Raw genomic sequence first — 22,128 nt, 5'->3', positions numbered from 1 at the left:
GGGCCCTGGAGGAAAAATTTGGGGGATGTCGCTGCTCGCTGTTCATGGCGCTGCTGAGGGGTAGGGGAAACTTACCATTGACAGAATGCGCCAACTCCAAAATTGGAGTCGAGGAAATGCAAAAACGGAGCCAAAGTGTGTCTAGTAATAGCCCCACCTCTGCTTATCTCACGGCCTCCTACCCCATGGCATGTTTTCACAGTCAGTACTTCTTGAGTGCCCAGTATCTTATGTAGCCTAGGTCTCATCCCTTTTGTGTGATGAGCAGTTATTCAGCTGTTTGGGGAACTGTATGGTAAGGCAACTGCCGAAACCCAAAGATTCTTACACACTGTTATTCATCGGGCCCTACCACGATAAATGAACGTCCCACAGTAACTCGACGAAACTGTGAAATGTGAAAGCACAGTGTTACATTGTATGGCAATCGTAAAAATTGTACTATTTAAAAAAAAAAAGGACAAAGAGCAAGGCATAAAATAAGCAGTGTTGCATAGCAATTGGTATGCAATTCTGTAGTTTTGCTAATCAAATAAACACTTGCGTAGCAAAGTTAGATATTTAAGTTCCACTCTTCAATGAAGGCACAGCTTGCCCTGCATTCCTCTATTGCCGTTGGTGCTCTCTTCACCCTCTTTTCTCTGTTCACTTCAAGTGCTAACGGAGGGAAAGTGCAAAAGTAATCCTCTCTAACATTCTTAAGTGCCAACTGCACATGTAGGAGTGCAAGAATGTGTTTCTTCAAATAATTGCAAACCAGAGGTAATCGGGATGATGCTTTTATTAAGCTCTTTATATCCTGTCTGCCAAAGACAGGTATGTCAACTTTATATCTTTTAAAAAGACATTCATGCAATTCCATTCCTAAAATTTCAGTTGTTAACTAATACATAACTACAGAATTGAGACTGTAAAACCTTGTGTCGATCCATGCTTTACAGTAAAGTAGTTAGTGTATCTGAATTTCATAGTATCAACTATATTACATTTTGTTGGGGAAGATGCATCATGCTGACTAGTGAACTTTTAAAAATGTACATTATCACATAATCAAATGCTTTTGATGCCAAACCTAGTTCTGTAACCTGCAGGTTGCATAAATCTTGCAACTGGTGCTCAACCCATGAGCAAACCCATACTCCTTGACAATCTAAATTATCATCCTGTTGCTTTATACCAGGTACCCTGAAAGTGAGATGACCCCACACTACAATATTCCACCTAGTTTGTCCAGTTCTCTGCCTGCTGCTCAATCCACTCTGCTTAGTCTTTCTTTCCTCTTACATAATAAATACACAAAGCGAACTAAATACTTACGCAAAGTAGTGATCGATGGTTCCATCCAGTCTGTAGATCTGCAGATCTACTGCAATACCAAACATTGTAGTTAGCCTCTAGAGATCGCTTTGCTCTATGATTGTAGTGAATATTACCACCTGCAGGAGACAGCTCGCCAAACTATTTTCAGAGCCTTTTTATCATATCTATTTATTTGTGTCCATTCATGCAGCTAACCTTTCACAGACGCTCATCTATGGCTCGCAAAGTCATTTTCCCCACTAAGTTAAGTAGATTTTATGAAGGGCGAGTAGCATTTACAAGGGATGTTTGAAACTTTTATTTAACATCTACTTTGTTTGCAGTAAATGTCAAATACAAGTTACTGTGCATGGCTGGTCTCTGGGTGGCAGCAGTGTGCCAAACATAGTGGGTTTGTAGGGACATGCACCATTTTATAGAAACCGCATTATACATTTGTTGTCCTTCGTTGCTATGGGTCGAGTGCATTTCTCTTGGGTTGAATATGTAAACTAAGTTACCCGACCTGCAGGTCTAGCTGAAGCCTGATTCCTCTAACAAATGCCTTATTTCAGCGGTAAGCAAAACTGCGTTCTTGTTGCTCATTTCATGTCTTGGGTACCAATAACATCCGGTGACATTAACAATATTGGTAAAAAATTGCTAATCAAATGTGTCTGTTTGCTAATCAAAAACATTTTAATTAGCAAACTCTGCTAATCAATTTTTGAAAACTAATTTATGCCTTGAAAGAGGATAGATTTCAAAAGAGAAATTACTTTATTTGAACACTTTATAAAAACATTTTTGGCAAAAATAAAAACAGGTGGTAATCATTTGTACCGGGATTTGAACGAGCTCTGCTTTGGGTGGATATGGCACGCTGCCAATATTTTGTGGCAATGTATGTGTGCTATGAACAGAATGGCGCGCAATTCCATGAGTATGCATCTCTACGACATTAATAATAAGATAATTAACAAAATCGAATTCCATTTCGTCATATACTGGTTTGACCACCCATTTTTTGCTTCTTTTCGTAAAGGCCATAGTGTAGCGAAGCATCCCTAAGTTTCCTGCAGGCCTAGATTGTTCACGTCCTACATTCTCGTTATGCTCTAATACCGCTAGTAATGTCGTGTATTTCATCCCTCCGATGCCGAAATGCAATCTCTTTGGCCTGTACTTTAGGCACATATTGTGGAACACCTCCAAATCTCCTGTGCGACAGAATTCTGTGAGTCCCTTCAGATCTTTTGATAGTTTTATCAAACACAATCTTCTCAAGGGCTTTGTGTGGAGGTGAAGATGGAATACAAGGGCTCTTTTGGGCCAGGAGGAAGGCAATGAAGGGCGAAGTCCGGACAGTGAGCTATCACACATGAAGGGCTTGCGGGATGGGGGGGAAGCACAACCTATGAGGAGCAGGGGGGGTTGGAAGCCTCTGAGTGCAGGGTGGGGACTTCTAAAGGGCCTTGAAGTTCCACATTGAAGGACAGAAAATAACTCCCGTTCTTGCAAATTAAGGGGTGCACCGTGGCAACTAGACGTTGCGTGCATGTGCACGGGAGGGACGCACAGTGTAAAGGATACTAGCCAAGTCCACTGGTCTCAGAAAAGGAGCAGCTAAAGCAGTGCCGCAGTCCTCTGGGGGAGGTTGGGCTTGGGCTATTTTACGGGCAGGATACGTTGTGCACTTAAGGTTTTGTATAACTCCTTGACTTTATGCAAATAAAGCTTGCTGTGGCATTGTGATTTCCAACTTGAAATTGTGTTTGGTCCTTTATTCTGGGGAATCCTCCCTGGGAGGGTGGGGGGGTGTATGAGTGTGGCACGCACAAAAGGAAGTAAGGAGGGGTGGGCGCGCCGCAATGGGATGCCCCCGCTAGGAGTGGTACACCTGGGGCACTATGAACGTTAATGGTGAGGAATTCCACATTAAACCTGAATGAATTTTGACAATGAGAGTACGGTAGGACCATTAGATTAGACCGAGAGGATCGCTTGCGCCGCTAGGGGGAGATTGAGGGTGGACTGTACCTCCTCGAGTGCTCCGTTTGCCCACATTCTCGCCAACACATTTCAGAAAACTCCTTTTTAGTTTTGCTTATAGGTGGCACTTCAGCACCACCTAACGAATGCATTGGGGGTACAGCTAGGGAGAGAGGGCATATGTGGATAGACAGAATGTTTCTGTGTGTTTGGTTCTTTACCCACCCGTTGATTGCCCATTGCCATGCTAATACCTCTGGCCATTCCCACAAAGTTCCTGCTCCTTGTGCCCAAAACCCTTCTCAAGTGAACTAACTTTATAAAGCCTTAAAATCATATTGTATTTTGTATTTTATTGAATTTATATAGTTTTAATCCAAAATGCTTTACAAGAGGAACCAACAATATACAGCAAGCATTACATAACAATTGAATTAAACCAGAAAGCAGTACAAAAACTATTTACATTATGGAAGGGGAAGAAGAGAAGGGAGGGGTCAAGAAGAGATAGTGTACCAGGAAAGGTGAGAGCAGAAGTAAGAGAGGAGGGAGAGGGAGTAGGGTAAAGGAAGGAAGAGAAGAGGATTGAAGACGTACAGGACATAAGGAAGGAGAGAGTGGAGAGAGAGAGGAGGGGGAAGGGGAGTAGGAAAAGGAGGTGTAGGAGAGAGTACTAATAGAAGTAAGATATATTTATTTCAAAGCAGTGTTCTGAGAGATAATGATTTAATTAGTGCCGTAAATGCGCTATGGGTGTGGGAAGGGCTGGGGGTCTGGCCTAGCTATTATTGGGTCCCAACAAGCACTGAGCCCGGGAAATTGCTGCGCAAAACGAGGAGCAGGGCTGTGTCAGGGTCAAAAAAATGGGGCTGTGTTGGAAGTAAATGGACAATATAAAAGCTAGAGGTTTGGGGGCCACAAAAGGGACTGGGTGAAAAGAGTGGCTAAAGGGAGCATGAAAAGGGGATACGCAGTACTGGGGGCAACACAATTGGCTGAAGTGGGCTGGGGCAACAATGAACAGGTGCTAGGGGCAACAAAAAAGGGCTAGACCGGACTGATGGGCAACAATTGGCTAAAGGGTTTGGGGACTACAAAAGGGGCATGAACCGCGGCTAAAGGGTGACTGGGCAACAAAAGGGTCTGGGGCAGCAAAATGAGACAATAACAGGGCCTAGGGTCAATAGAAGGCTAAATGGGACTGGAGGATCAAGAAAAGGGGCAGAATGGGTCTGGTCAGGAAAAGGTTGGGGCAACAAAAAGGGGTAAAGGGTACTGAGAGGGGGGGGGGAAAGGGGGTTCACTTAACCTTTTTGAAGTCGCTGCTGCCTCACATCATCACCAGGAAGTGTTCCATCGTGCCCAGCCACAAAGATGTGGCTCCTGTAAGTGCTGTCCGCACATTTACAGGAGCGTGTTTTTCTTTTTTTTTTCTTTTTTTTAATTTTAATATAAAGCTAAAAAGTGTGCGAGCACCCGATGTGGCTATTTCCCGGCCCCTACTTTGGGCAGGCACTGGCCCAAGAGGAGGCTCAGGCCAGAGCCCTAGGCCCACCCAGCTCTAATAAAAATGTCTTAACCAGTTGCGCTTTTAACCACTTGATTTATAAGCAATAGGTGTATCCCTCACTGGAGATCTGTTGAAAACAGCAATTAGCAAATCAAACAGCTTTGGTTTGTGTATAGGTATTCGATAGGCATTTGTCAGGCACTGCTATCATATGCTCTCTTACGTCCACCATTTTCAAGCTGCTACCATTAATGGCCAATTAGTACCATTACGGCAATGCCTGGCAAATAACTTTGCCATATCTACTCAAAAGCCAAAACTGTTGGCATTGTCAATGCATGTTTTGTTTTGGCTATTAGGTGGTGCTTAAAGGCCCAATCTATTGCATTAGAGTACAGTTAGGGAGAAATGACACGAGGAGGGACACAAAGCTTGTCAGTGTTGTTTAACCACCCATAAACTGCCCAGGGCCATGCTAATCCCTATGGCCATTCCCACCCACTTCCTGCCCAAAACATATCCTCATGGGATCTATTTGAGCTAGCTTTATCAAGCTGTCAGTACCTGACATTGGTTCCACCTGTTTCTCCACGGCAGGGTGTAAATGTTGTAAAACGAACCAAAGACTAGGGTTCCAGGGTTGTTTTAGAACACTCTTGGGTACCCAGTTTTAGGCACGATCCACAACGTCAACAATGAGCACCTAAAGGTTTCTGGCTTGGACTGGAATGACCTATAACAGAAAAAACAGATTTAGAACTCCGTTCTGTGTGTTGTCCACCTCTCCACCCATCCCTTATATGATATATTTACAATTCTAGGTTGTGAATCTATTTTAGTAGTGTCTTGGTACAACTTGGGATAAGTCGAGGGTAAGAAACATGAGGTGGAACAAGGGGTTTGAAAAGCTAACCAAGGTAAGCTCTTAGGGAATTGAATAGAAACGGAAGGAGCTCTCTATGAGAATTAGACCAGTGTTTTCCTAACTGTCCCTCTCTAGTGCATAACTTACTTGATAAACCCAGAACTGGGAGAAGGACGAGCCTTGGTCTGGAAGGGAATGTGGAGGCAGCAAGGCATGGAGTTCGCTTGAAAAGTTGATCGGACGCCAGTTTCACTGGCCGCCCGACCTTTATTGTGGAGACCTGGAAGTGTTTCTGGGACTTCCAAGTCATGGGAGGAGCGGCAGAATGGAGGGACGTTTCCAAGCCTGGTGCCATCACGAGAGTACAGGGGCCAGGCTCTGGCAGGTCGCGGTGTCTCCCACATCCCTCTGGGAGGTGTGGCTACCCTCCAGCAGCATTGGCAGTGCCCAATGGGGCGCGGGGAACCCAACACAGGTGGGAGTCTTCTCCCATGGCGACGGGTCCTAGTTCACTCCTGCCCTGGCCGCCGCAATGATCCAGGATCCAACGTGGCTGAGTCCCTAACAATAGGTCCCCCTTTATATCCCACCTCGGGACCTGGCTTGGTGAGGTGCTGTGTATGGAATGCTTGGAGGAGGCCCGGGGCATGGATGTGTGAGGAGGGCTCCCAAGTACGATCTTCAGGACCTTATCCTTTCCAGTCTAACGTATAATATAACCTGCCCTTTTGCCACCCAGAATCAATAATCCAGGATACCTCCTATTCTTCCTCTGATTCTATAGTGATTGGAGGGGGACAGGTGTAGACAGAACATCTTTCATTTGGTTGACGTAGTTGTAATAACGTGACATGGAACACTGGATGGATCTTTGTGTGCAGGGAGTTTGAGTTTCATAGCCACTGGGTTGATAACCCTCTTGATGACAAAAGGTCCAATGATTGAGGTTGGAACTTCTTTGGAAATCCTTGCATTTAAAAGTTTTTGGTGGACAGACATACCTTCAGTCCTGCATGATATTCCGGTCCTTTGCTCTGATGGAGATTTGCATTAGTCTGGGCTTGGAGTTGACTCTTGTAGATTGTTTATAATGGTTCCATACTCTTGTTGAATTTTCTTGACCCAATTGTCTGCTGTGGGGACTGGTGATGTAGTGATTGTTTTTAGAGGGATGATTTTTGGATGACAGGCGGAATAACTGAAGAACAGCGACATTCCGGTGTATGAGTGAATGGAATTGTTATACGTGAGTTCAGCTAGGGATAGGTAATTCGTCCATTCCTGTTCTTGTTGACCACAATAACAGAAGTATTTTTCCAGGTTTTGATGTATCCTCTGTTTGTCCGTCACTTTGGGGATGGTATGCAGTAAACAAATGTAAATCCACTCCTAAATTTTTGTGGAGGTTTTTCCAGAAGTTGAAACAAACTGTGCTCCTCTATCTGTTACCATACAGTCGGAAGATGGAGCGAAAAAAGAAATGGGCTAGTTCTGCAGTGAGGGTAATCCAATCATGGGTTTGAAATGCCCCATCTTCATAGAGGAGTCGACTACTGTCGAATTGGTATCATACCCATTTGATACAGAGAGATCTGTGATGAAATCCATGCTAATGGAATGCCAAAGGTAAGCAGGGACGGGAGGGGTTGTAACAATCAGAGTGGTTTACCACATAGGATTTTTGATCTTTGACAGACATTGCATTTGTTTGCGTATCTTTTGACGTCTGGTTCCATTCCGTCCCACCAAGCATATCTTTGCAGTAAGTCCAATGTCGACTTATGTCCACAGTGACATGCAAAAGGGCTGTCATGGCACCACGTTAAAATCATTTGTTGTTCGCTCACCCTAGGGACCCAGAGTTGTTTGTCATGATACATCAAATCATCTGTTGTCTTTTTGCAGAAATTGCCTGATGTCAGGTTATTGATAAGAGTCCCGGGTGGCGCCTTAAGAATTATTTAACTGGTTGGGATACAGCACCAAGGATTGTTTCGGGGAGTATGAAAGGTAACCACAGATGTTCTGTAACTAGAGGGTTTGGGAAACTCCTGGAAAGGGCATCCGCTTTGGTGTTTAACTAACTTTCCCTGCTTGAAAGTGAGAACGAAATCAAAACGACTGAAAAAATTGACCCAACGGGATTGTTTCTCTGGTTAGTGCTTTTAGCCGTTTTGAGAAAACCCAAGTTCCTGTGATCCGTTATGTCAGTGATGGGGAAAGAGGGCCCCATTGGATGGCCAAAAGTTCTTTATCAAAAATTGTGTAGTTGATTTCCGATGGGTTTAGTTGCCTAGAATGGTAGGCCAAGGGATGTAATTCCTTGTTGTTCTCATGTCTTTTTGACAATATGTCTCAGAGAATAGTTGGAAGGGTCAGTTTCTACTACATGGAGACTGCTTTCCTTTGGGAGTTTAAGCACCGATGCACTGGTGAAGGCGATCTTAAGTTGAATGAAGGCTTCTTCTGCAGGTAGGTTCCAGTGATCGGGGATCACCTTCTTGAGGAGCTGAGTTAAGGCCAAGATTTTCTTTGAATAGTCTTTTAATGAATCTCCTGTGATAATTGGCAAAGCCTATTTTTTTGAGTTAATGTTTCGAGGAACAGCCCAGTTTTGAATCGCTTTAATCTTTTATTGATCCATGTCTATGTCTACACCGTTTAGTGAAAGGACATGTCCTAGGAATTATGCAGATTCCTGATGAAATGCACATTTGCTTAACTTACCATACAATCAATGTTGGCGTAACCTTTACAAGATCTCTTACATGTTGTACATGTAGATTGTAGGAATCTGAGTATACTGAGATGTCATCCAGGTAAATGATGACGTAACTATCCAAGATGTCTTTAAAGATGTCGTTTAAAAAAAGCTGCAGGTGCATTACAGAGCCCAAAAGGCATTACTAGGTATTCTTAGTGGCCTGCTCTGTTTCGGAAGGCAGTTTTCTACTCCTCTCCCGGATCGATCCTTAATAAATATATGCACCTCTTAAATCCAGTTTGGTATAGATATTAGCTCCTTGGACTTCATCAATGTGGACCGGAATGAGAGTAGTGGGTATCGGTTTTTGATAGTGATGTTGTTCTCTGCCTGTGATCTATGCATAGTCTGAGCTCTTTACAATCTTTTTTAGGAATTAAAAAGATGGGTGCTCCAGCAGGGGATGTGGATGGTCGTATGAAACATTTAGCCAGATTTTCAGTGATGTGTGAGTCTAGCTATTGATGTTCTTTAGGGGTGAGGCCATAGTTATTCCCATAAGGCATGACGGCTTCTGGTACCAGCTCAATGCGGCAATCATAGATTCTGTGAGGAGGCAAAACATCTGCTTCTTTTGGGTCAAAGACGTCTAAGAAATCCTTGTACTCTGTAGGAACAGTAAGGGTTGCTTGCCATTATTTGTGCTTTTGGAGGTTATGGGGTTAGTTTGGATTTCTCAAGGAAGTCGATCACTGATTCAAGGTGGTAAAATTCTGCACAATTGGAAGACTGGATTTGAACGACCCCACTACTCCAATCTATGTAGTGGTTGTGTTTTGACAAGCCAGGGCATTCCTAAAACGATCTGAAAGTATGGGGCGTCAATGATGTTGAAGGTGATGAGTTTATAGTTCATGGTGGTGTTCACCACAAGTCATTCTAAACACCTTGGATTTGTTGTGTAATGCGTCCTGATGTTAAAGCAGACCCGTCTATAGATTGTATGTTTTCTACTACTGTTTTATCGTAGAGAGTAAAACCATGTAAGCGGGCATAGGTGGTGTCTACAAAGTTGCCTGTTGTCCCACAGTCTATCAAAGCTTTGGTTTTTAGAGAAGACTGGTGTGCCTTATGAAGGGTAACCACGATATAAACATGGTTGGCGATAGGCGTTAGGGGGTTGTTCTTTAACGGGGAAGTTGTGTGGGCTCGCCTTTCCCCTTATGTTGAGCGTGAGCCCAATTTGTTTCCTGGTCTCCTTGGACAGTTTTTTACTGAATGGTCTATGGCTCCAACAAAATAATAGAGATTGAACTTCCTACGTCGTTCTTTTCCTCAGGACTAACCAGCCCATTCGTGCCACTGATTTGCATCGGTTCTGGAATATCCCTTTCTCCTGGTGGTGTTACAGGTCAATGTATAGGTAATTTGCATATCTCAAATTTTCTCCGCTTGTTCTTCCTTTCCCCTTGTCTCTGTTCTATCTGGATGGCTAGTCCCACGAGTTCCTCAACATCTAAGGGTTGAGGATGGACTTGAGTGATGTCATCTTTAATCTCTTCCTTTAAACCATGATGGAATAAAGTGGTTTGGACGTCCCCCCCCTAGCTACTTCTGCAACAAGGGATCTAAAATGAGCGAAATAAGGCGCAAGATCTTGAGACCTTGTTTTATATCCATAAATTCATAACGTAAGGCCCTTGACAGATATTTGACTCTAACATTTTTCTTAGTGTGGAAAGGAAGGTATCATAATCATCTAATATGGGATCCAGATTGTTGATCCATGGAGTAATCCACGTAAGAGGAGGTCCGTCTAAGTTCATTAATATGAATGCAACTTTGGCTTTTCCAGATCAATAGACTTTGGGTTTATTCATAAAATGCAACATAGATTGCGTCATTAATTTTTGGACTCCTTCTGGGTGTTCAGTGTATTTAGCGGGCAAGGGAGGTGCAGGTATATGAACCCCCAACTCCTCCATCTGGGGGTAGGGATTCCACATCTTCTGTTTTATCCCCGCTAGTATGGGACCATAACTATACTGAAAGGATGCAGGTCTTAGTGTTTTCTGTTGTGACTTTGGACCCTATGCTGCTAGAAGTCCCTTGGTCAGACTGCAGGGCAGTGGCCTTCAAACCTTTTAGGACTGGGTCCCCCCTGAGCAAATTGTGGGCAGGCTGGGCCCCCCCCCCCCCAAAATGCCACATGGACAGTAAGTCCAAATGGCTATGAACTATTGTGTGCCGTCACCGCACCCTACTCCAAGTATAGTCCCTGGGATCCCCACCTGCTCCCATCACGGTCTGTGGGCTCCTTCATTCCACTCTTACCCAGTCCCTGGGCTCGCCACCCTGCTCCCAGCACAGTCCCAAGGCCAATGACGGCCAGAAATTTTTAAGTGGAGGGACATAAATATTTCCCCCATACATGCCATAGCGACCAAGCATAGCGTGGGAGCCTGAACCAATGAAGAAGGGTACGGGGGGTTTACCCTCTGTGATTTTATTAAAGTAATGGGTTAAAATGTTGAATTTTAGAGCACACTTAAAAAAGAAATGGCTAAAAAGCCAAACAGTTTTCAATTAGCGCTGGGGGGCCCATGGGGCAGGCATGATATTTTTTAGTGGACATCTATGATAAGATGTCCAGTAAGAAAATACCATCCCTGTCCCCTGGGCTCCACAGTGCCTCCGAAGGAGAGCTGATTTTGGCAGGTGGGTAAGGGGATTGTGCAACAAAGGCCTTTTTTAAAATTCCTTTGTACAACCCGCCCCCCGCTCCCACTGCTCCACAGACCAGCACACACGCACCCATCACCATACACTCACTCATAACAAAATCATATACGCATCCATGAACAGGAATCGGGACGCTAGAGCTTCCTGGTTCCTACACATGCGTGCGCAGGGGCCTGCGCGGGACTACGCGTGGGTGCTGAAACGCTTGCTCCAGGCTGCACTGTTCATTTGTGCAAGAAGGCGCAGAAGTTTCCCCTCACACATACAAACATGCAGTTCCCCAGCCAGCATTTCCAATGAGCTATGCAAGACTGTCGAAGCAAAATGCCCCCAGCCTTGCATGGCTCAGTGAGCATGTGCGGCTGGGGAACTGAACTGTCAAAGAGAAACATTCTTAAAATATCACATTTTAGCAAAAAACACCCCTTTGGGTCTGTCTGTCACTAAACGAATGAGGTGGTAATCAAGATCCAATCAATCTGTCAGTACCTGATATTGGTTCCACCTGTTTCTCCACGGCATGGTGTAAATGTTGTAAACCAAACCAAACCAAAGACTGGGCTTCCGAGGTTCTATTAGAACACTGTCAGGGACCCAGTCTGAAGCACGATCCACAGCCGTCAACAATGAGCAGCGGTACCTTCAGGTAACTGGCTTAGACTGTTTGTTTGTTTGTTTGTTTGTTTGTTTTTTTATTTATTTGTATGGCGCACCTTACCCAGGGGCAACAGGGCGCAGGCAGAAGATAATTCGAAGCTTACAATGTTGCAGAAATATACACATTGAGGTAGTGATAGAGATAATCAGAATTACAGAATAAAAAATGTACAAATCTTCATACATACAAAGTCAATATCTATGCAGGGGTAAATATACAAATATACAAATATGTACAGGGCTGTTAGAGGCGGGTACTCCTGAGAAAAAATATTCAGGATTACAGGAATAGGAGGTATGGAAATGTATACAAATCTTCATACATAAAAGGTCAATATCTATACAGGAGGTAAGTGTACAGATGTGTGCTGTAAGGGCTGTTAGAGGCGAGGGCGAGGTCGCGAACAAGGTATCACTATCTATGCCTAGGTATAGAAAGTGCAGCTACATACAAGGGTTATTGGAGTTAAGGTGACTGATGAGGTGTCTTCTAAAGTGTAAGTATGGCTGGTCAGCTCTTAGGTTGTGTGGCAGCGAATTCCAGAGCATGGCAGCTTTCACCGGGAAACTGTTCCCACCAATGGTGGAGAGTTTGAATCTGGGAATTATCAGGCGGTTGGAATTGATAGTTCTTGTTTGTCGGATGGAGGACTTTCTCTTTACCTTGTCCATCAGGTAGCTGGGGGCGGCATTGTTGAGGGCTTTATGGGTTAGGGAGGCCAACTTTAGTTTGATTTTGTTGTCTGTGGAGAGCCATTTCTGTTGGCGTCTGGTGGTAGAGATATGATCTCTCTTATTAATGCCGAGGGCAGCTCTCAAGGCATTGTTTTGTAGGATTTGAAGCCTGTGGATAATGGCTTTGTTAGCGCCACTATAGAGGGCATTACAATAATCGAGCCTAGATAGTATGAGTGCTCTTGCCAGGATCAAGCAGCTGTCATTGGATAGGAATGGTCTGCCTGCCCTTATTAATTTGCAGGTGTACGCAGTGGTAGATGCTAGTGAGTTGACCTGTTTAGTGAATGACATAGTGGCATCTAGATAAAAGCCGAGGGTTTTTACTTCCCTGGATACTCTAATGAGATTGCCATCTATGTTGAATTCGGCATATTCAAGGCCTAGTTTGTTGATATTAGCGGGCGAACCTAAGATGATGAGCTCTGTCTTGTCATCATTCAGGCATAGACCATGCGATGCCATCCATGCCTGGATGATGAGATATACCCTATTCACCAACTCTCTGTCCTTACTGTGATCCCCTGAAAGTGGGAGGAGAATCTGAGTGTCATCAGCATAGTTAGTGTAGGTGACACCCAGATGGTCCAGATCGTCGAACAGGGGTTTGGTGAAGATGTTATATAGTGTGGGGGAGACGCATGAGCCCTGCGGGACTCCACAAGTAATAGGAGAGGGGTCTGCTGCTGCTGAAGGGGAGAAGACTCATGGTTCTCTCGCTCAGAAAGGATTCAATCCATTTGATAGCTTCTGGGGAGAAGTGAGCAGCTGAGTCAAGGTGTTTGCAGAGGACCTTGTGGTCGACGAGGTCGAAAGCCGCGGAGAGGTTGAGTAAGAGGAGGAGTGCTGTCTTGCCCTTGTCCCTAAGATCATCAATTTGGGTTTTCAGATCGATAAGGGCTGTTTCCGTGCCGTGAAGTGGGCGGAAACCTGATTGTCTGGAGCCTAGTAGCTTGTGCAGTTCTAGGTATTTTTGAATCTGGACGTAGGCAACTTTGTCCAAGATTTTCAGTAGGAAGGGTACCGTGGTGATGGGTCGGTAGTTAGTGGGGATGAGGGGATCAAGCGTCTGTTTTTTGAGGAGGGGGAGCACCCAAGATTGTTTTAAGTTGGCGGGGATGCTGCCTGAGGAGAAAGAGGTGTTTATGAGTTTAGAGATAAAGGGCGACAGGTCTCTGGCTGCGTCCTTTATTATGTGTGCGGGGCAGATATCGCCTTTACAGTTTGATGGTTTAAGGGAAAGGATGATTTTCTCAACCTCCAGGGTGGTGGTTTTAGAGAAGGTGAATGAGTTGATGTGTGTACTTGGTGAGGCAATGGGCGGAGATATGGGAGGGTCAGTGAGGTTTAGGGAGTCTTTTTTTTTTAGTTGAATTTAGTTTTGTAGGGTGTTTATTTTATTTGCTAGTGCTTGTTGGATGTCTGTGCACCAGGTCTGGTTCTTAGTGCAGGTGTCGGGTGTAGCAATGGGTGACTCAAGTTCCTTCAGTATGGAAAAGAGCTCCTTCATACTTGAATTGGAGTTGGCAATGCGGATGTTATAGGAATTCAGTTTGGCTAAGCAGATTTCAGCTTTGTAATGACGAGAAATCGTGTCAAGGATGGCTTTCTTTTCACTGGAGGGGCATAGTTTCCAATCAGCTTCACATTTTCGCTTTTTTAGGCGGAGGGCTTTGAGTTCGGGTGTATACCATTTGTTTAAATGGGTTTTTGGCTTGCTGGTGCGAAGTTTGAGTGGGGCAATTTTGTCCATGGTAAATAACATGATTTTATTATATTCGTGAACTAGTGTGTTGGGATCTAGATTGTCTGGTAATGCGTTTAAGGTTGGAAGGATGGCTGGGATGATTTTTTCTATTGAGATATTTTTCTTGTTTCTTGTGAGGCAGGGTGGTGCCAGTGACACGGTTGTGGTAGTTGATCTAGAGGTCAGTAGGTTAAAAGAGACCAACGAGTGGTCGGTCCAGGGTAGTGGTGTGGTGGCAGTAATGACCGCTGAGCAATTAGCATCAGCAACCCAGTCTAGGGTTCTACCCTTCAGGTGGGTGGGTAGGTTGACTTTTTGAGAGAGTCCGAGTGAAGATATCGTATTGGCTATGGTAGATGCATGTAAATCTGCTGGGTCGTTGAACCCTAGGTTGAGGTCCCCTAGTAGCAGTAGTTGTGAGGTGGTTTTCGCATTGTTAGAGATTAGGTTGTGTAGATCTTCCTCGAATGTTCCAAGTGGACCTGGTGGTCTGTAGATCAGGTGGATAGTGAGGGATTGGGTGTGATTTATGGGGAGTTTGGCAGTGAGGGATTCACACGACTGCAGAGTTTGGGTCGGGGCTAGTCTGAGAGCTAAGCTTGCTTTGGATATGATGGCGATGCCACCGCCCCGGTTACCTACCCGGTCCTGCCTAGATATAGTGTAGCCGTCTGGGATGGCCAGCATTAGAGATGGGCCTGCTGCATTGTGGAGCCACGTTTCGGTTAGGGCAATAAAGTCTAATTTATCTTTGATAATTAGGTCTGCTATATCGAGGGCATGTGCGACCAATGATCTGGTATTGAGGAGAGCTCCTTTGTAGGAGTGTACATCTGTTTGACTGTAATGACATATAACTGAAAACAGATTTAGAACTCCATTCTTAGAATTATAGGTTGTGAGTCTATCATAGTAGGGTCTTGGTACAACTTGGGATAAGTCAAGGCTAAGAAACATGAGGTGGAACAAGGGGTTTGACAAGCAAACAAAGTTAAGCTCTTAGGGAATTGAATATGCACTAGATAGGGAATAGAAACTGTCCCTATCTAGTGCATAACCTACTTGAAAAACCCAGAACTGGGAGAAGGAAGTGCCTTAGTCTGAAAGGGAACGTGAAGTCAGCAAGGCATGGAGTCCACTTGAAAAGTTGATCGGACGCCAGTTTCACTGGTCGCCCGACCTTTATTATGGAGACCCGGAAGTGTTTCTGGGACTTGCAGGACATGGGAGGAGCAGCGTAATGGTGGGAAGTTTCCAAGCCTGGCGCCGTTCCCAGAGTTTGCATATTGAATACAGGTGCCAGGCTCTGGCAGGTTGCGGTGTCCCGCATCCCTCTGGAGGTCTGGCCACCCTCCAGCAGCATTGTTGCTGCCCGCTGGGGGCGTCGGGAACCCAACACAGGCAGTAGTCTTTGCCCATGACGACGGGTCCTAGTTCGGTCCTGCCCTGACCGCAGCCGCGATCCAGGTTCCAACGTGGGTGAGTCCCTAAAACAAGCCTTGCCATCAAACTGTGTGCTGGAAGTGCTTGCCATTGTTTTTTCAAAGCAGTCTTCTGAGAGCTAATGACTTAATTGTGGCTGTAAACACGCTACTGTTGTAATACAAATGTCTTGACCAAGTCTGCCTCCAGCCACTCGATTTCTAAGCATTATGCATATCCTTCGCTGAAGTCCTATTAAAACAAGCATTGGCAAAGCCAACAGTTTTGGCTTGTGTATAAGTATTAGGCATTTGCAAGGCACTGCTATTATATGCCCGCGTACTCCCCATGTTGCAGCTGCTACCATTGATGGGCAGTCAATACCACTATGACTGTGCCCGACAAATGCCTTTTCTGTGCCTACACAAAAGCCAAAACTGTTGGGATTACCAATGCTTATCATCCAATGTAACCTTTCAGGTGTCAAGTACCAGTGATGAATACATTTATATGGAAATTGTTGGTGTTCTGCACAGATAAACGTATTTGGCCTGGACCAAACGCCTGCCCAATCCTCCGATGCCAAAGTTGTCCCAAAATCTAGTAACCTGTTTCTCCTGAAATTTCCTTTCGTGTAACACCATGGATTTGACCAGCACTTTAAAAGTGTGGTAATGCGACCCCCTAGTACTCTGAAAATTACTCTGTGATTGGTTATACCTTGTTGGGGCTCTTGTAGCTGCTGCTCCATTTTCTCTTTACAGTACCCAGTGTCTCAGCCATAAGTACACTAAGGGCGTAGAAGTAAGGCACAATGGTCGTATGTAATTGGATAAAGACTTTTATTCAATATAAAAAGTTCAGCAAAAGGCCTCTCTATCCCTAAAGCTAAGAGGGGTTCCTCTACCTCAAAGGAAACTAGTGAAATTGTCAGGAATTCTGAAACGAAAGAGTCGGCCACTGTTGTGTCCAAAAAACCTATTTCTGTCAATAATAATGATCTCAGATAACCGTGCAAGGATGATCTCTTCTCCAAGTGAATAGTGATCTTGGTGTTTTTAATCAACAGAAAACTTCCCAGTTTTGCTGGTAAGCAAGTAATGCAAAATAATGTTTCTAATGCTGGGGTTATGTTTCTTTCCCCTAGACATCGTCTTATCCTGAGATGCTGGATAACTCACGTGGAACTGTTTCTCAGCTTGACAGTTCTTATACCCTATGTAAGGGGTCCGAAATGTGAGGCAGACAACTTTGTGAAGGTTTTTCAAAGGATGCCATTTTATTAGCTGAAAAAGGTTGGATAAACGCCTCACTATCCCGACCCTGATGAGGATTTCTCTGCCTCAAACACGTAAGGAAACACTCTGACAAAAAAGGATTCTGTCCGTCACACTTAAACATACACAACTTCTATGGCAGTTCAATAATAACCAAAGCAATAGTTATTTTCACACCATAGACACTATTTTCTCCTTCTTATCTGGATGAATCCCCCTTCCCCAGAATTAAACGGGATTCTGTTCAAATGTTCCAAACATAAGTTCAGGAAATCCTGTCTATTAAGACAGTTCCAGTTCAAGTCTTTGTTCCACTTTGATAGTAACATTTCCAAGATAGTATTCAAACAGAGTTCACAAGTCTTCAACATAGTTCCTCTTCAGCTTATAGTAACGCCTTACTTCATTGGTTTCAACAAGAAAAGGGATATTTATTATATTTCAGCCATAGTACATAAACCCACTTGATTGACAATGTTTTAAATACTTGTGCAGCAGTTTGTACCATTATTGTTTCAATATTATCAACTTGTTAGGATGCTTCAGTTTTACTTCACCAAAACACTTTAGTGGTTCTTCAACTGCTTCAAGATTGTTAACTATACAACAGTACCATACTACCTTCTACCTGGTCCACTCATCTGCCAGGATTGTTACAACAATGTTCTCTACTGGTATACTCTCCTGCCAACACAGATCCAAATACTACAACACCTCCTGATCTGGTGTACTCTCCTGCCAGGCCAGAACCAACTACTACTTGTAGGTACCTATGTGATAAAGGTAAAAGCATGTTGGCAATCTCTTCTACTTCACAATTCTAAATATCTGCAATGTTTTAGGGGAAACAAGAACCACACTGGTGCTGTTCATTACGCTTGTGTATCTGCCACACTCTTTGCCGGTTATGCTCCTCTCCCTCTGAATATTCTCTCTGAAGGGCAGCCTACCTGCCATTCTTGTCTCTTCCCTTTTCTGTCATCAACTAATGATAAGAATATTTTTCAACTTTCACACGTCTTTGGCTTGGGCATTGTGGGCTTAAACCATTTTCCTTTGAAATCAATTGTCAAGTGGGTGAGAAACCAGAGGGTATTCTCACTCCTAAAACCCCCTGCATCCTCTTCTCAGGTGGCCAGGGAAAAGCGGGGTGGAGGGTCCTCTGAGAGTGGGGGGCGGGGTACCCACAGACGAGACATGCTATTTCCCTTTTCATGACCAACCTACCCCCCCCCCCAACATTTATGGGTTATTGCAAGACCTCGTCCCTCAATTTTCCCCATTCGACCTTTCAAAATACTCGAACGAAGAAGAGGAGACTAAGGAATTAACCCTACACTGTCATTTTTCCACTGGTACTACAGTGAGGAAAATGCCTGCCGAGTATGGTGAGAGTCAGGTTGTGTCTCTTTTATTGTGGTCCGTGTGAGGAAGGCATGGTATCACAAGAAGGATGAGGACACAAAAGATACAAATCACTAGTTTTATTTACTTCAAAAGTTGGTTGGAAGAACTCCTGTCTTGCCCTAGCACTAAAGATGGGAGCACACTCTACCATCTAAATACAAAGAAAACAGTCCTAGTCTGTCGGTAGTCCAAAAGAAAAACAATTAAACTAGAAAACCTATTGCCTGCCCTCACTCTAATACCATACAAGTGAAATAGGGAAGTGTAATGCCAACAGAAAATCAGTGGGAAAGAAAAGAATGACAGAATGGCATAAAAAGATTCTTGCACACGTATAACATGTGGGTGGGGTGGAGCACTTGATGTATGGGCACACTGTTATGCAAGTACTACCTGTGGTAGCTGGCTTGGCCCTCCAGAGCCTGCTTGGCATTCACATACTCAGTCTTAAAGTTCGGGGTTTTGACCTCTCGGGTCTCGCCCCCCACCAACCCACCCCAAGTCCAGGTCAATCCCCTGCGTTTTGCAGCACCAACACAAAAGTTCCAAAGGAAATGGTATTTTAAGTCTCTATAGACCTCCTCAACCAGGACCAGCCCCTCACTTTCATTTTCTTTCCTTGGTTCCCCTCCTTCGAGATCAAACCTTTTCACTTTACTTTCTCGGGGTTCCCTTCCCCTAGATTTATTCTTTAGCGTATGCTATACCCAGGGGAGTTGCTAGGTCTGGAAAAGACCCGGGGCTACGCTGGTGTCGGAACTGTTGGGACTGGAGGCTAGCTAGTCTTTTGGCTGTAGCTCCTGAGATTCTATCCGGGGCTACAACCAAAATATCAGGGGCTATATCCCTCTTAGCCCTCCCCTAGCAACGCCCCTGGCAATACCTTATGGTACTCGTAGGCTTTTGCACAGTTAAAATATTTGAGATTCAACAGTTCGTACAATATTCTAAGGCTCTCTTCAGACTTGGCTTTAACAAAAGAATGTCTCTCTTTAAACACAATTTCTGGGTCTCCCTCGTTCGGGCTCGGACCCGTTTGGATCCCAAACATTATCGCAGCTCAATTCCTTTAGGCTTCCCTCGTTCGGGATTGAGCCTAATCACAGAGCACAGAGTTCAATTTCATTTCTTTAAAAAAAAGAACTTCAAGTCCAATAGCCTTTGTATGGGCCTTTTTAGTTCCTGCTTTCTTTCTCCAATTCAATGCTAAAGTTCCTGCTCCAGCCACACACACGCTCACCGAGATTTCCTCTCTTGCCATGAGACTCACCCGCTTAGCGCAGCTCTGGCGAGTAGCTTCTCTGGGTCGAGGTCAGTCTTCCCACCTGCCCCTTGGGTACCTGGGCTCCCCTTCATATGCCCAGGGGAAACAAGTACTTCTGTGGACTCCATATTTTGTCTACACATTTTTGCTAGGTTAATTGCAGCAACTGTCCGCTGTGTGATGAATCCTGCTGAGTCCTCACTAAACCCCAGCCTGAAGTCTTCTCCCATGCGGCCAGGGAAAAGCATCCACTACCGGATCATAACCCTTGGGCTGGTAACGTGAGGGAGGATCACAAGGGAGTAGATGGCTGTTAGGAGGAAGTGTTGACTCCTCGAGGCGAGGTGCAGTATTCATCATCTTTTGAGAATGAGGGTCCCATAATATCCAAGTACCTAATGGCATGTTAATTCCCTCTCGTATAACTACCCACAAGATAGGCTATGAAAAGACTGCTAAACAGGATAATGTTTTTACATTGGGGCTTCTGGAAGTTATGATGACTACCTCAAATTGTTATAATCCTACCCCAAATAGATGTTCTAAACCCAAGGGTAAATCACAAACCTTTTGCCCAACCTCCCTTAAACTTGACAACTCTCAATTCACAAATCGGTTACAATTAACCAAATATAATAAGACCCAAACCACTATGGTCTTCAAATCCAATAATGCCTGTGGTACTGGGATGAGGAAGAGGAACCCGGAGTTGGTGAAGGTTAAAGGTACCATTCAACATAATGAGCGATCTAGTTGTAGTGGGAAGTACCTGAGCGTGACATTTAAATTCAGGAATGAGTTACAGCTGGGGGAAGGAGACACTGATGTAGTAGTTGAGGCAGCAGCAGGTCTGAGTGCAGGACTTGCTGTGGAAGCAGAAGAAACACCAGCTGAGGCCAATGCGGGAAAAGGCGTTTGCCATGGAGAGAGTGCACCTGGAAGCTGTATTGGGGAAGGTTATGCTGTGTGGGAGACTAGCTCCCAACATGCTGTGACCCGCTCTGACAAGGAGGCAAGAGCAGAACCCCCATGGAGCCGTCAGAGCTCCACTGAAGGACTGAGCTTACCGCAACAGTCATACCGGAACTGGCAGCAGAGCGGACAGACCCTGAAGGGTCTGCTGCAGTGCCAGCGAGTGAAAAGGAGAATCAAGAGAAGACCAGTGAGTTTTCCTGAGCCGCCAGGTGACCCTGAGGCGCTCTGAATAAGACAATTGGCTGAAATTAATCATTTTGAATACCGAATAAGTGAAGATGGACAAATGCAGCCAAGGTGCAACTCTCCTTATATGGGATACCAATTGGGGGATATTTGTACCCGCATCACCAGAAGCTAAGAGGCTGCAGAAGAGTGATTCAAAAGCAGCAGGGGCACAACTCTCCTTCTATGGGGCATCAATTGGGGGAAACATGTGACCTGAAGTGTCAACAGCCAAAGGGCTACAGAAGAGTAATACAGAGGCAAGAAAGGTGCAACTCCCCTTTTATGGGATGCCAAGTTGGGGAGATTTGTAACCCATATTGAGTCAAGAGACTATAAAGAGAAGCTATCATTGTTCAAACCTCCTCACCTAAGATACTGGTGTGGAGAAAGCATTGCTACTAAATACCTTCATACTTGTAGGCGTTTTCATCCTGGCATGCGAGTACACCAGGAAAGGGACTACGTAGTAGTTAGTCCTGGCAGGCGAGTATACCAGGAAAGAAGAAGGTGGTTTCAAGAATTGTGTTTGTGGTAAAAAGGTGTGTTGAAAAGAACTTGTTAACTTTTTCAACTTTTGATGAAATAGTTCAATACCAAAAGCTGTTGCTGTGCTGGCCTGATAAATGGTTCCTTTGAAGAATATGGGTGATGTGCTAAAAAGTATTTGGCAATTTGAACAAGAACACTTAACTTGGTTTCATGAACGTATGTTGTGAGGAAGAGACATGTACTTTACCAAGGAGGACACTGTGGAGAACCACAGTTGTTTTGAATTGTGATCAAGCATCTGTGAAAGAGACGTTTACTTTGCTAAGTGGAAAGATACAGTGAATGGAAAAGACTTGTGTGGTACACAGAACAGAACTTTGTTACATTCCAACTTTACTCAGGGTATTCCTGAATTGATCCAGGGGAAGGGAGTTCAGCTGTGGTCACAAGGATTAATCTCTGAAACCTTTGAGTTGATATGTAGCCTTTTGTTGTGTATCAATGTGAGGGGCTGAGACTTTCTGGACACTAGGTCATTTTTTTGTTGTTTTAGTTTGCTGGTAGGGATTGTAAGAATCCTGAACCATGCCTAAAGTCTCCTCCCAGGTGGCATGGGGAGAGCAGGCGCTTCCTGATCCCACTCCTGAGGTGTTGTATTGCAGGAGGATCACCAGGGTGCAGACAAGGCCCAGGGTAGTGAGGAGATGGCGTGGAATGAGACACAATATTTTTCCTCTGAAAGGGATATTTTTACCACTATGCCAGAAGATGTTATGGCTTACTGTCATTTTTATTATTTCTCAACCTCCGGTTTA

General features: G+C 44.6%; 1 protein-coding gene across 5 annotated transcripts in view; it reads left to right on the top strand.

Annotated features, from left to right (window-relative positions):
* Positions 1-22,128, top strand: part of PIGW (phosphatidylinositol glycan anchor biosynthesis class W) — a 439,057-nt gene that overhangs the window by 29,337 nt on the left and 387,592 nt on the right. The window contains exon 2 of one of the 5 annotated variants that reach the window (XM_069614708.1): positions 16,821-17,024. The exons of the other annotated variants lie outside the window; for them this stretch is intronic. The gene's annotated coding sequence lies outside the window, so the exon portion shown is untranslated. The remainder of the gene's footprint in view (positions 1-16,820; positions 17,025-22,128) is intronic. 5 annotated transcript variants of the gene reach the window in all.

The sequence above is a fragment of the Ambystoma mexicanum genome, chromosome 9, assembly GCF_040938575.1.
Source record: "Ambystoma mexicanum isolate Mex_15411 chromosome 9, UKY_AmexF1_1, whole genome shotgun sequence".
NCBI lineage: Eukaryota > Metazoa > Chordata > Amphibia > Caudata > Ambystomatidae > Ambystoma > Ambystoma mexicanum.
Note: the sequence above shows the minus strand (reverse complement) of the source record. Positions and strands in the feature narration are given on the sequence as shown.